Raw genomic sequence first — 16,422 nt, forward strand, 5'->3', positions numbered from 1 at the left:
ACGGTTAAACCATAAACATAACAAAAATGCATGGGTGAATTCTCAAATACAGCATGGTATATATTTGGGTTTCTTCCCCGTTTTAAGTGAAAAATTCACGTTCATGTGTACATGAATATGAACTGAGAGAATACGGCTTTAATAATTTAGAACACATCACTGAAAGTTCGAGGAAAATTGAGCAATCTGTTTAAAAGCTTGGATTTTCTTGAAGATTCAGTGCCGCCATGGCTGGATTAGAAGACTATTACAGCTTGCAATATGCCATATAATGACACAAATTATAAAGAAAATTGAACATTTATTATATGATCAGCTAGAAGAGCGGCTAGAAGAGCAGCTGAGTATGGGTCATCCAGCCTTACTCTCAGATAGAAAATGAAACAATCTTCTCGACGAGAAATGAGCTCCTAACTCTGTCATGAGTCAAATCGAAAAGAGTTTTTTTTTTCTTTTATTATTGGTGTATGCAGTTTTGAGCTTGTTTAGAATTTATCTGTGTTTAGGAATGTGAACAAGTAAACACGAAGTAACTGAGAAACGCAAATTATTTGCCCATAGTTTGTGTAAAGTTTGTGTTTGTTTACCCTTTGTAGGTTATTTCATTTCGATGATTATTCCAACAATCATTAATTCATTTTGCAACAAAAAGAGAGACAAAATTATCGATTATTCATTCATGGATCTGCATTCCTCGAATCCGTCAGTCCATTTTAAGAACTGACACCACTAATTCTTACAGAACAAATCATAGGGAAAGACGAATTAATAACACATGTCCTGGTTGATGCCAGTTTTCAGACAAAAGCCCATCATATTCAAGCCCTGTATTTATCAGAGTATTATCGTCCTTTCGTGTACAAAGTATGACTCTCTTTCATTCTAGCTGGTATTCCTGTCATAGTCATGTGCATGTACACTGTAATAATGTATTTCATTTTATGTATTGTTTTATTATAATAATTCGAAAATAGATACGCAAATATACACAAGAATGTCAGAATAGATACTGTAAATACAAAACTGTGTGAATGCATGGAATCACACAGAAAACTTTCACTTTTTTAGTTCTTATTCAGACTTGTGTATATCAATCATCAAACCTGTGTATTTTCTATCATTAATTAAATCATCTTTGTATTGCAAAATAATTTTGTCATGATATTCCTTTCGCACATGGTGCTTGTTCATGGTGTGTGTATAATGAGCACGATGTTCTTTGCCATTGTTTGCAGGCATTGATATATTTCATGGTAATGTCTTCGCTGGATATTGAGAGATATATGTATTCGGGGACATTTTAGGCTGTTTTGCTCCCCCTGGGGGCCGGATGGCAAATTACGGCCCAGTATTTACAGTTTCAATTTCTTTAAAACATAATATGGTTAATTTTTCGCCGAATTGGGTAGGAATTGCCGCTTTATAGGTAGTAGAAAACTCTACACAAATGCGGGTACCACATTAGGGGGGTGAGTTTAATAGGAATCTTTAGAAATCTTGTCTAGAACCAGAAGTGATGGAGCTATACAAAGTTAGTGCTCGGGCTTTATTGGTGACTGCGGTATATTGAGTTTGTTCACGGCAGATCTATGGAAGCGGCAGATCGGGGGGGGGGGGGGGGAAGCAGCGGAGGGGACCAAAATTGGAGACCAATATTGACGCGTTTTTATCTTCTTGAAACACAATCCATGGTCTTAACCAAACTTTGTAGCCATTTATATCTCTATAATATCGGGTAATTATATAATTTGTACACATGGACCATATCATAATATAATAATATGCCCCACCTATATCTACAGGATCCTCCATACTATGTGCAGGAGGCCACTACCACCAAATTAAAGAATCTTTAAAAAAAAAAAAAAAAAAACCTCTTCGTTTCTATTTACAACCAGATAATAGATTATATGATAAAGCTAAATTAGTATACGTTCGTTTTTACGGAGTATATGAGATGCTGTTCGCTGGGGCTCGCGGATGATGGGTATAGCGAGGGGGATTTAAAGTTTGCATATATCTAAGAAATGTATTGTCAATCACTTTACATTGAAGTTGAAATGGCATATCGAGGGTTGCAGTTGCCCCCCCCCCCCACACACACACACACACTTCCCATTGCTATAGGGCCTATTCTCATTATTTCATTACGTGAACACTCTCTGGCATTTTCGCAGTATCTGTCACCATCCCATTCACATATTTGCCAGTGTTTATGAGCGCTACTTTATATCAAGATCAGGAGAGAGTGGGGTGGTGGCGGGGTAGGGGGGGGGGGGGGAATCCCTCCAGTATGTATAAGGCCTATGATAACATGTGTATAATGTCTTACACATAATATACATATAAAGAATTTGCTCTAAAAACGACTAAATGCTATTCTTGTTAACTAGATAACTAGATATTTGCGATTCTAGTATAATAGTTAACAAGTATCAAAATTATCTATAGTTATAAGAATAGCGTTTACTCGTTTTGCGATCATTTTTTTAATGTACAAGGTAACTATACTTGATCATGAAACGAGTAAACGCTGTTCTGTTCTTGTTAACTCGATATTTGCGATTAAAGCTGCTAAAAACCCCCATGTGTCATAAAAAATAATGATGGGATACTCTGAATATCTTTAAGAGTATCCCTTGTTCATAGGCGCCGGAAGTGGGGGGGGGGGGAATAAAGCTACAATTTCCAAAGCGAAAAAAAATATAGCTACAAACGGCAGTTTGGGGGCTGTAAAATGTCAAAATTTTCAAGCTCCCCCCCCCCCCCGGCAAAAAAAAAAATAGATAAAAATAGATAAAATAAATAAATATATATATATATATATATATATATATATATATATATATATATATAATACAAATAGGGAAATTTATTAGCTAAGACTATAGTAATTCTAACTTTCATAAATGTTTAGACATTCATTTTTCGTTGCGCGTGAGCAGATTATCTCAACCGCATTCAACGGTAACCGTTGCAGTTTTTAGAGTCCTTTGGCTATGGAAAATCGTGTAAATATCAAAATGTTAGCTTTAAGCACTGGCGGATTTAGAGGCGGGCACAACTGGCCCATTCCAACCCTCCTTTTGAAGCAACTTTTTTTAAAATTCTTCTTTGTTTTGTAATTTCATACGTATGCCCCCCCCCCCCATCCTTGAGAAAAAAAAAAATTCCATACGTCCCTCTTCCACCGCTAGTTGTTACTAAGGTGACACCTGACGTAGGTAGCGCTCCCGGAAAATAGTTTTAACCCCCTCCCGCACCGCCCCCCCCCCCTATTCTTAATTTCCAAAGCAAAAAAATATAGCTACAAACGGCAGTTTTTGGACTGTAAATGTCAAAATTTTCAAGCTCGTTCGCTCCGCTCGCTCGCATTTAATCGCTATGCCATTCTCCTGATGTTGCTGCCAGTAATTGCCAGCAGTTGCGCCCGGTGCGCCCCCCCCCCCTTAATTTCCAATGCGAAAAAAAGTATACCTACAAACGGCAGTTTTTATACTGTAAAATTTAATCGTTATGCCATTGTAAGAGAGAATGTTAATGCCAGTAATTGCCAGCAGTTGGGCCTGGGCCGCCCCCCCCCCCCCCTTAACCCTATAAAGCCCAGGCTATTTTGACCTTTCCCAGGCCCAAGGGGGGGGGGCACATTGTGCCTCCACCCCCATATAACTTTGTTATTGTGTGATGTTTCATCGTCATATTTGGCACATGGGTAGAGCAACTCATAGTCTACATGACCGCAAACTTGAATTTTTTTTCAAGGTCACCCATAGAGGGCGCTATTTACCAAAATATAAAGGAATACATAGGAAATAGCTAAAAACATGATTTTCTGTATAATTTCTTTATCCCCAGTATATATGTCTTATCATAGACCAATATTTTTCATATTTGTCACAAATGATCTGCAAGTCAAAGCTCATTTATTTTTTTATGGTTGAAATTTCTCAAGGTCACCACATGGGGGCGCTATTCATAACAAAATAAAGAAATACATTATGAGACCTGTGATGTATTGTTTGGGATAGGTACATGCATAGTTATCATATTTCATATTCCCATAATATCGGAATTTTAAGTTTGCAGATTGATAATGTGATAAACAAATGATATTAGAGGTATAACTTGGGTGAAGGAATCAAAATGACACAAAATAGAATGGCAATCTTTGGAAAATACTGTTATTTTCAAGTATCTCTATTATATCTATTGTTTTATGGCATTGTCACAGAAAAACAAAGGAAATAATAGGAAAAACATTTCAGGGCCATAATTACTTCACATTTTGCTCCTTCAGCAAATTTCAGCCAAGAAACGCCCATTTCATACTTAATATGGTTAACTGGAATTGGAACAGAAAAATATGCGAAATCTGACTGACATGGTTGTCAGTTTATCAAATATACCTAAATTATTATATCAAAATGTTTGGAATAAGATTTTAGGAAAAGTCACCAAATTTGGTTAAAATTTGATAAAAGGCGAAGGAGTGGCGAATGAAAATCTGGTAGGGGGACACAATGTGCCCCCCCCCCCCCCTTGGGCTTTATAGGGTTAATTTCCAAAGCGAAAAATATATATATAGCTACAAACGGCAGTTTGGGGACTGTAAAATGTCAAAATTTTCAAGTTCGCTCTCATTTCAAAAAATTGTTATGCCATTCTCCTAATCCATGGGCGTCACCATGGGGGTGCGTTGGGTGCGAACGCACCCCCCTTCAGACCCTAAAAAAAAAAAAAAAAATCGTGGGCAAAAAAAAATCGCACCCCTGGTTCTTGCAGCACTGATTTTATACCTATCTGCTGTATAGTACAAGTGTATTCTATACAGCGTTTACTATTTAGATAGATTTTGGACATCCTTCCCATGCTTGATCACTTCGACGCCACCTCGTTGGTCATACCTCCCCCAGTCATGAACATAAACCGACACCCTTGACTACCAGTGGTGGATCCAGGGGGAGGCCAGGGCGCAACGGACGTCCCCCCCCCCCCCCGCCCCCTCTTAATTTCCAAAGCGAAAAAGCATAGCTACAAACGGCAGCTTTTGGACTGTAAAAATAATGTCAAAATTTTCAAGCTCGCTCGCTCCGCTCTCTGGCATAAGTAATAGTCGTAATGCCATTCTCCTGAAGTTGCTGCCAGTAATTGCCGGCAGTTCCAGCCGGTGCGCACCCCCCCCCCTTACTACAAAAAATATAGCTACAAACGGCAGTTTTTTGACTGTAAAATGTCACAATTTTCAAGCTCGCTCGCTCCGCTCGCTCACATCTAAATTCTCCTGATATTGCTACCAGTAATTGCCAGCAGTTGCGCCCGGTGCGCCCCTCTTAATTTCGAAAGCAAAAAAGATATAGCTTCACACGGCAGTTTTTCTACTGTAAAATGTCAAAATTTTCAGTAATTGCCAGTAGTTGCGCCCAGTGCGCCCCCCTTAAATATCGAAAGCAAAAAAGATATAGCTTCAAACGGCAGTTTTTGGACTGTAAATGTCACAATTTTCAAGCTCGCTCGCATTTGATCTTTACGCAATTCCCCTGATGTTACTGCCAGTAATTGTCTGCAGTTGCGCCCGGTGCGCCCCCCCCCCCCTTAATTTCCAAAGCGAAAAAATATAGCTACAAACGGCAGTTTTTCTACTGTAAAATGTCAAAAATTTCAAGCTCGCTCTCTTCGTTTGCTCGCATTGAATCGTTATGCAATTCACCTGATGTTGCTGCCAGTAATTGCCAGCAGTTGCGCCCGGTGGCATGCGCGCTCCACCCCCCCCCCCCCTTAATTTCCAAAGCGAAAAAATATGGCTAAGAACGGCAGTTTTTGGACTGTAAAATGTAAAATTTTCAAGCTCGCTTGCATTTAATCGTTATGCAATTCACCTGATGTTGCTGCCAGTAATTGCCAGCAGTTCCGCCCGGTGCGCCCCCCTCCCTTGATTTCCAAAGCGAAAGAATATGGCTAAGAACGGCAGCTTTTGGACTGTAAAATGTAAAATTTTCAAGCTCGTTAATTTCGCTCCGCTCGCTCGCACGTAATCGTTATGCTCTCCTGATGTTGCTGCCAGTAATTGCGAGGAGTTGCGCCCAATGCGAACCCTTAAATTTCAAAGCGAAAAAATATAGCAACAAACGGCAGGTTTTTGTTTTTTTTTCCACTGTAAAATGTCAAAATATTCAAGCTCGCTCGCTCCGCTCGCTCGCATTTAATTGTTATGCCTTTCTCCTGATGTTGCTGCCAGTAATTGCCGGCAGTTGCGCCCGGTGCGCCCTCCCCCCTTTATTTCCACAGCGAAAAAATATAGCTCCAAATGGTAGTTTTTTGACTGTAAAATGTCAAAATTTTCAAGCTCGCTCTCTTCGCTTACTCGCATTTAATCGTTATGCCATTCACCTGATGTTGCTGCCAATAATTGCCAGCAGTTGCGCCCGGTGCGCCCCCCCCCCCCTTAATTTCCAAAGCAAAAAAAATATGGCTACAAACGGCAGTTTGGGGACTGTAAAATGTCAAAATTTTAAAGCTCGCTCGCTCCGCTCGCTCGCATGTAATCGTTAAGCCATTCTCCCGATATTGCTGCCAGTAATTTGTCGTTTCACACCGTCATTCCATAATCCATTAATAGGGGGACAACCCCCTCCCACAACCTCCCCCCTTGCTCGTTCCGCTTGTTCGGGCTCGGTCGCGTTCATGACATCAGTGTAAGAATTATTACTAGAAGTTTATTTGAATTACACCATTTATAGGCAAATTATTCAATAATAATTTACTTCAAAGTGTACTGATACCTTAAACAAGTGGGACTGTTTCAAGTCCATAAAACACGCAAAATACCTGCATCAAATTGCACCATTTACAACATCAAAATGCAAAAAGTGCTCACCGTGGGAGGGGGACACTCTCTCCCCCCCCCCCCCACATCCTCCTCCTCGCTCACTCCTCTCGCTCTTGCTTGGCCGCGTTCTTGATATTCAGTGTAAATATTAAAACAGGAAGTTTATTTGGATGATACTATTCTATAGGCAAATTATTCGATAATAATCTACATCAAAATATATACTGCTTTACTTTAAACAAGTGGGACTGTTTCAAGTCGATAAAACAAGCAAAACATGCATCAAATCCCCCCTCGCTCTCTCCGCTTGCTCGGGTTCGGTCGCGTTCATGACATCAGTGTAAGAATCAATACAAGAAGTTTATTGAAATGATATAGTTTATAGGCACATTGTTCGACAACAAATTATGTCAAAATGTACTGTTTCAAGTTGATAAAAACACGCAAAAAGCCTGCATCAAGTTGCACCATTTACAACATCAAAATGCAAAAAGTTCTCACCGTGGGAGGGGGGGGGGGAACAACAGGCACTTCCACACCCTCTCCCCCACCCCCTTGCTCGCTCCCTAGCATACTAACACCCCCCCCCCCCCGATAAAATCCTAGCTACGCCGGTGCCCTTTCCCCGCTTGGTTTCCCTCAAAAACAGTAAAAGTCTAGGGATTGAGAGCTTCCTATATTCCAAATGTCTGTCAAAAAAAAAAATCTCGTTACATTAGGGTCAAAACGCACCCCCTTGAAAAAAAAGCTGGTGACGCCCCTGTGTTGCTGCCAGTAATTGCCAGCAGTTAATTGAGCCCGGTGGCTTTTCCCCTTTAATTTCCAAAGCGAAAAACATAGCTACAAACGGCAGTTTTTGGACTGTATAGAATGTCACAAATTTCAAGCTCGCTCGCTTCGCTCGCTCGCATTTAATTGCTATGCCATTCTCCTAATGTTGCTGCCAGTAATTGCCAGCAGTTGCGCCCGGTGCGCCCCCTTAATTTCCAAAGCGAAAGATATAGCTACAAACGGCAGTTTTTGGACTGTAAAATGTCAAAATTTTCAAGCTCGCTCGCTCCGCTCGCTCGCATTTTATTGTTATGCAATTCTCCTGATGTTGCTGACAGTGCTTGTCGTTTCACACCGTCATTCCATAACCCATGTAAGGAAAACTTACAGTGTTGCTCAATGACTGGGTTGTTGAATGTATCACATTCCGTAATGTATTGTAGACTGACAGCGCACGCACACACGCACAAGCATACACACTCTCAAAATTACTCTTCCACAAGGTGCCCCCCCCCCAATGTCTCGACCCACGGTACGCCATTGTACACACACATATATGTATGTGTGTATGTGTGTGTGTGTGTGTGTGTGTGTATGTGTATATTTTGTAACATAGAATTATGTATGGTCTCAGGGCCGGCGCAGTGTTTTCAAAAGTGTGGGGGCCCACTTCCGGGTTTCATGAGCTAACAAGCAAAAAAAAAAAAATGGTCCTCAGCTCATCTCTCCCCGTCCCCGTCCACTTCCGGGTTTCTTTAGCTGACAAGCAAAAAAAAAAAAAAAAAGAAAAGGTCCTCAGCTCATTCTCTCCCCTCCCATTTTAGTGCCACTTACGTACTTCCGGGTTTTAAAAAGTGTGGGGGCCCAAAGTGATGACACCTTATGTTTTCCTTTGTATGGTACACAAAAAGTGTGGGGGCCCGAGCCCCCACGGCCCCCACGGCTGCGCCGCCCCTGGGTCTATCGTGAGCCCCCTCCAATATTTGTCCCCCCCCCCCCCCATCCAAAACTGCTTCCGGCGCGCCTGCCTTGTGGAGATGTACCAGAAAGTTTTTTCCCAGTCTGATGGTGGACTCATCCTAATGTTTAAAGGTGTCACGATCAAGACTACTCTATATACCCAATTTATAAATTTGTATGTTTTAATTTCACTTTGTCAATAATGTATGGAACTACATCAATGTTCTTTTTGTTGAACTTTTATATAGTGGATGAATCAAACAAAGCAAATAGTGGCAGTTCTTTGATTGATAGAGACATTTGGAATGTTATCTCCTAGCAACTCTCTTATATAGAGATTTCATAGCCATAGCCTTGTATAGTCATATCTTTCTGATGTCTTTTTATATAACTACATAGATAAGCCGTTTGTAAAGCTCGATAAACTAACTTCTTTTTCGAGAAATAATGTTTGTAGGTCTTACCCCTACCACCTGACTGCTTTGTGATGAAACGTTTGATTTGTCTGTGTCGCGGCGTCGTGTCCAACATCATGGTTTAGAAAAAAAAATGTTCTGAGTTTATTTACTTCAAGTTTTGTAAATTTGCAATTGAACGTCACAACAGGCTATATCTGTTTGATTTTTGCATTTTCTTTACTAAAGTCAACTTGAATGTGAAGTGCTGGAAAGCAAATGAATGGTAGTTTTCACTTTCACGTTTGTGTCTACTTGTTGGTGCTAGTTGCACATTCCGGACCGAAACTTGCCTACTGGGTGATTTCAAGTTCGGTGCTAGTGCTAGTGCTAGTGCTAGCCCCCCGAATAACAGCGTTAAATCGAGCTCCAACACCGACGGTCAGATTAACGAGGCGATACCGATCAAAATTATCGATCACCAGCACTAGGTGTTGGAATCACAGCACCGCGAGCTCCGCGGGAATTGCGCGACGAAAAAAGTGATTGCGCGTGATTACAGTCAAATATTAAAAGATGTAGCCATAATTGCTTAGTTTTAGGGACATAGTGGGGAAGAAATATTGAAATGCCACAAATTTCATCCACTCCCCAAAATACAACTATCTTAATTTTGCTCCCAGGCTCAGATTTATGAAGCCATGTCGAGAGTGTTCGTGTACGTTACGTGGGCGACCACCGCATTAGCATAGACTTTGCAGCACCGAACTTGAAATGACGAAAATGTTAATCCCTAGGGGCTAGTGTTAGTCAATGGCGAAAAAGCACGTAAATCGCTAACACAATCGGCGGAGCTCGGTTCAGCAGACGACATTCAACACCGAGCCCAGCACCAGCAACCGGAAATACGTCATAATTTTGAGGTCAACTCCCAACACCGACGTGATTTCAAGTTCGGTTTTATCGCCGGTGCTAGTGCTGAGATAGCACTAGCACTAGCACTAGCACCGAACTTGAAATCACCCACTGTAAGTGTACTAGTATTTGGTGTACGCTCGCTGAATACCGAGTACTCGTCGTACTAGTACTGAGTACTCGTACGTTGTACTACGTACAATACCTGTACGTCCTCCCCGGCCGTTCGTCCGTGCATATCCCCATAAAAAAATGCAGGCTAGGATAGGCAGCACAGTACGTCTGAGCTGAAGTGTTTCAATACTGACGGGTGAGTTAAGTTTCTACTTAATTTAATCAAGAAACTAAAGTGCAAGAAGACTTTCTAAAACCATAATAATATGTTATCCCGGTTATACTTACTTATTAACATAGAATTTCATTTAAATGCACGAATGTTACTCCCTAAATGTGCTATTTAACAGTCCTAACACTGTACTGAGACTCCTTTTTGTGTTTTTCTGTGTACAGTAATGTGTGTGATGTCTCGACTCTCGTATACATGCACGTAAACCTACCGAACCGCGCAGTGCTTGCTTGTTACTGTATGTTGACATTTCGATTCATTGCATGGCATTCGCCATTACCATTCGTTGTTCGTGTGTGACATCGGCACAGCAACAACTTTGCAAGGGTGTTCTAATTTTAGTGGCCAGTCTATTAAGTGTAGCAGCTGCACATGTAACATTGTGACTTCATCATCAGTACACTACAGCTTAGTGCAGTGGTGGTGGCCGGTGCGGTGGTATAGATCCATAACAAGCAATTTGCTGCACATTTGATTTTGATATTTGATGTGATATTTGTTATTATTTTATAGGCCTATGACAATGTGAATGTGATGACTGCCACCATACGCTCGCTGCACTGCCACTGCCACTGCCACTAAGGCACTGGCAATCTACAAAATTTCATTTGTGTAGCTGGTAGAAGCAAGGCAGTAAATTGCCAATTATTGCATTTTCACGAGGAGCTAGCTAGACCCTAGTAGAATCTACTTCCACCAATTTCAGGATTTACTCACTACTTCCACTGCAATGCCAATGGGTGCAAGACTAAGGCTGTGCTGCTGCAGTGCTACTACTTCTCTTGAGTCTTAACTCAGTTTGTTCTATCAAATATAATGGTAAGGACCAAGGTTACCACAGAGAATAATTTAGAACCTTTTCAGTCACTAGATCTAGGCGTTTATTTCGAAAAAAGAAAAATATACAATATGCTATGTAGATCAGGGGCAAATCTAACTACGACCAGCACTGCGGCAGCCCCATATACGCATAGCGTAATGGGGCTGCGCACTGTAGCATTTCTGATCATGACAGATTAGTATAGCGGACAAATATCAACTTAAAATCGCAAAATTTCTTCAATTTGAAGACTTACCAGTAAAGTTGAAGTATTGACAACAGGGTTCATGCAACGTTTAGTTCTGCCAATAGTCCCTTTCTGTTCAAATGATGACTTAATGTGACTCGATCCAGAGGAACCTGGGAGAACTACACTGAATTAACGGCCAGCGCACACAGACATCTTATCCAGTCAATGGATTTGGGTTTGTGCGCATGTGATGTGTGCGCATGCGCTGGCAGTCGATTCAGTGTAGCTCTCTCAGGTTCCTCTAGACCGAGTCATATTAGGTCATCAATTCGAACAGGAAGGGACTGTATTGGCAGAACTAAACGTTGCACGAACCTTGTTGTCAATACTTCAACTTCACTGTAAGTCTTCAAATTGAAGAAATTTTTCATTTTTAAGTTGATATTTGTCCGCTATACTAATCTGTCATGATCCTAAATGTTACAGTGCGCAGCCCCATTACGTTATGCGTATGGGGCTGCTGGTCGTAGTTGGGGCAAATCTAGCTTTTTTTTTGGGGGGGGGGGTGGAAGGGTTTCAGGGGCTGAGCTGGGTATTGCAAGGGAGCATAGCGACCAAGCCCAAGCGAGAGAAGCAAGCAAAGGGGGTTGGGAGGGAGAGGGGGATAACCCCCTCCACAGTAGGGAGATTTTTCATTTTTAGGGTTGCCAGCTTGCAATTTTAAGCATATTTGCATGCTCTATTTATTCTCTTTTTTTTTCGCCAAATAACCCAGCAGGGACGGCTCTGCGGTCCCTGGGTTTGACCCAACGTCCACAAGGCACGTCTGTGAGCCACGAGCTGGGTGTTGCAAGGGAGCGTAGTGACCAACATACATGTAGGCGCCGGAAGTGGGGGGGCAGGGGGGGCGGCCGCCCCCCCCCCCAATCCAAAAAGTGGGGGGGGCAAAACGCATTTTTGCCCCCCCAAAAAGCCCCCCCCAAAAAAAAACCAAATAAAAATAATAATAAAAATAAATGAATAAACAAAGAAAATAAAATAAATATGTACAGAGACTCCAACTCTCCCGTTTTCGACGGGAGATCTCCCGCCGAAAGCCCATTTTTGCAAAATCTCCCGTTCTCCCGATTGAGATTTGATTTCTCCCGCCCTGGCTCTGTGTCTCCCGGTGGAAAGGATTTCTTACTTATTGCTATCGTGTGTTGAAAAAATATGCCTTAAAAGCACCAGAGAACATCTAGAACCCTAGGAACTTCGCGCTTCGCACATATCAACTTGGAGTCTCCCGTTTGCTAGGGGTTTCGGGCGGGAGAATCTCCAGATCAGAAGGTGTTTTGGGTTGGAGTCTCTGTATGTATATATATGAATAAAAGGGAAAAAATATGGCTACAAACGGCAGCTTTTGGACTGTAAAATGTCAAAATTTTCAAGCTCGCTCGCTTCACTCGCTCGCATCCAGCAGTTGAGCCCGGTGCGCCTCCCCCTTAATTTCTAAAGCGAAAAACATAGCTACAAACGGCAGTTGTTCGACTCTAGAATGTCAAAATTTTCAAGCTCGCTCGCTTCGCTCGCTCGCATTGAATCGTTATGCCATTCTCCTAATGTTGCTGACAGTAATTGCCAGTAGTTGCGCCCGATGCCCCTACCCCTTAATTTCCAAAGCAAAAGATAAATATAGCTACAAACGGGAGTTTTGGGACTGTAAAATGTCAAAATTTTCAAGCTCGCTCGCTTCGCTCGCTCGCATTGAATCGTTATGCCACTCTCCTACAATGCTGCCAGTAATTGCCAGCAGTTGCGCCCGATGCCCCCCCCCCCTTGATTTCCAAAGCGAAAGGTATAGTTACAAACAGGAGTTTTTGGACTGTAACATGTCAACATTTTCAAGCTCGCTCGCTTCGCTCGCTCGCATTGAATCGTTATGCCACTCTCCTAACATTGCTGCCAGTAATTGCCAGCAGTTGCGCCCGATGCCCCCCCCCCCCTTAATTTCCAAAGCGAAAGACATAGCTACAAACGGGAGTTTTTGGACTGTAACATGTCAACATTTTCAAGCTCGCTCGCATTGAATCGTTATGCCACTCTCCTAACGTTGCTGCCAGTAATTGCCAGCAGTTGCGCCCGATGCCCCCCACTTAATTTCCAAAGCGAAAGATATAGCCACAAACGGGAGTTTTTGGACTGTAGAATGTCAAAATTTTCAAGCTCGCTCGCTTCGCTCGCTCGCATAGAATCGTTATGCCATTCTCCTGATGTTGCTGCCAATAATTGCCAGCAGTTGCGCCCGATGCGCCCCCATTTATTTCCAAAGTGAAATATATAGCTACAATTAAAACTCCAGTTTTGGAACTGTAGAATATCAAAATTTTCAAGCTCGCTCGCTTCGCTCGCTCGCATTTTATTGTTATGTTGCTGACATTCACCTTATGTTGCTGACAGTATATAATTTGTCGATCGTTTCACACCGTCATTCCATAATCCATGTAAGGAAAACTTACAATGTTCCTCAATGACTGCGTTGTTGAATGTATCACATTCTGTAATGTATTGGTCCCATTATTGCTCACGCACACACGCACAAGCATACAGACCGTCAAAATTACTTTATGGTTCCCCCCATGTTTCGACCCACCGTACGCCACTTTACATATATATATATATATATATATATATATATATATATATATATATATATGTATATATATATATATATATATATATATATAATAGATGTGTGTGTGTGTGTGTATTGTGCAACATATGCATGGTCTAATCTTGAGCCCCCTCCAATGTTTGCCCCCCCAATCCAAAACTGCTTCCGGCGCGCCTGGTGACCAAGCTCATGAACGAAGCGAGTGAGGGGGAGGGGGGTATCCCCCTCCACGGTAGGGAGATTTTTTATTTTTAGGGTTGCCAGCCTGCGATTTTAAGCATACATGCATGCTCAATTTTTCCTCTTTCCCCCTCCCCCTCCCCCCAATAATTGGGGGCTAGGGGCTGCAGCCCCTCCCTCCTCCCCCCCCCCCCACATTTTAAATACATACGGTTGTTCTAGATCTAAAGTACCTGGTACCATAGTTATGGGTAAACTCGACCACTTGTAATGTGCACTGGGGGCCGGGTTTACCCACCAACTATGGTATGTGTTGTGAAATCTTCTCCCCAAGTGACAAAATGGTGGTCTTCAAGAACTGTATGAAATATTATTTCACAAAATGTGAAGTCCAATGTTTGATTACCCATACTTTCTTCTGACTGATTAATACTTTTAAGTCTGTGTAACATACCTGTAGAAACCCTACAGCTGTACACCATATTTCACAATTTTAGTACTTTCTGTATTGGGACTTGTAAGACAATTAGTTTGGAGTTCTTATTTATTATTGAGAATCACAAATGACAAAATGCATTTCTACCTTATAAGGAGAATTATACATTGTATGCCTCTGAAATGACTATGCATTTGTGTTTGTGTTTTGTACAGGAGGCAATATTTTGTACATGTATACTTGTAAGTTGTTAATTTCATGAATATCAGTGGAATTGTGAAAAGAGGGCAAATCCTAAATATACAAAGTGAAAGTACATACCGATGTACATGTACACTGTCCCATGTATACATGTACAAATGTAATTCATATTCAGCTCTGATTTGTGTTCCACTTGGTATTAACATCCATTCTCTGTCATGTACAGTTCATGTAAGTAACTCTGTGCGAGACGCTGGTTTGTTCCCTCAAGGTACATTAGATTTCCTTAACTTCATTGCAGGACAACAAGAAACAGAAAAAGACAAGCTGCCTCTCTTGCCCCCCCCCCCCCCCCCCAATCAGAGTCAATCATACAGGAAGGATGATGGAGTTTGACAACGGTTGGAAGTAACTCATCAACAATCCAAGTCAGATCAAGAAGTTACAGCTCTGTGAGGGAAGCACTACATTGTCTCAAGGTTCATTATGGAGATGGCAGATAAATATCGACGCCCAGGGGAGACAAAGCAGCAAGCTGCTGCAAGGATCCATAAGGATCTCTCACGAGAGCTCTTACCCACCCACAGGGAACTGCGAAGTGAGGGGGGCCGCAGGGAGTTCCATGAACTCCTAGCACTGCTGACAAACCCTGACAAGCCCTTGGATGACATTGACCATCTGGAATGGCTCCACCTGCTCATTGCAGGGGGCAAACCCTTTGAGGAGTTTGCCTCCAGTGTACGAGAATATGATGATGCCACCGCCTGTGGGTTGGTCTGGACTGCCAATTTTGTGGCGTATAGATGTCGAACATGTGGCATCACGCCGTGTATGTCAATCTGTGCTGATTGTTTCCATGGGGGCAACCATGAGGGGCATGACTTCAACATGTTCAGGAGCCTGGCTGGTGGTGCCTGTGATTGTGGAGATCCTAGTGTCATGAAGCCTGCAGGGTAAGGAATTACCATTGACACATGTTGCTGTTTTCAGCATGATACATTGCCAAAGTGTTGTCTACTCAATCTCCCTTGCGAAGATGCCACTCTTGAAACAAAATCCAAGATGACATTTGCGTATTTAGCTTGACTCTCAGCAATGCTGAACATTTTTAGTGCGCATTGACAAAAATAAAATGGCCGAAACAAACAAAAATGCAAACTTTCATGTACAGATGTAAGTCATAGGTATTAAGAGCAGGTCTGTGTTGTACAATTTTCTGATGCCAAATCAATTTGCAAGGAATGGAGTAGAGTATGTAATCAATTGAGAACGCAGCTACATTGTACTACCAGGACAAATATTCACTTGACCTGCTGTTCGTCTACACTATTGAAATATTTTTCATTTGTGTAGTCCATCAAATTGGCTAGATGTATACTACATCTAGATATAACACTGGGTATCATAAGATGCAATTAACAGTGTAGTGTTGTCATTAGAAGTCCAACTCAACGAATTAGAATTATTGTATTATGAGATTTTGTTACCATGAGCACTGATTTTACACAAGTGCAGACATTTACTGGTTGTGTTTGCTAGGTTTTAAGTTAAAGGGGATTACTGTTAAACTGGGTATTTCTGGTAAACTGGGTGATTACATGTTTTAAATCAGCCAATCTGACCTGTCATGCCTTTCTTCAAAACTGTGTTTCCAGATATTGTCACCGTCATGGAGGTGAAAAGCCAATTCGTAAGCAGCCGCCAGCCAGTCTGCTGCTAATGGCAAAGG

The sequence above is a fragment of the Diadema antillarum genome, unplaced genomic scaffold, assembly GCF_040938485.1.
Source record: "Diadema antillarum isolate AM-2024a unplaced genomic scaffold, OU_Dant_1.0 seq00000233_RagTag, whole genome shotgun sequence".
In the NCBI taxonomy this organism is placed as follows: Eukaryota; Metazoa; Echinodermata; class Echinoidea; order Diadematoida; family Diadematidae; genus Diadema; species Diadema antillarum.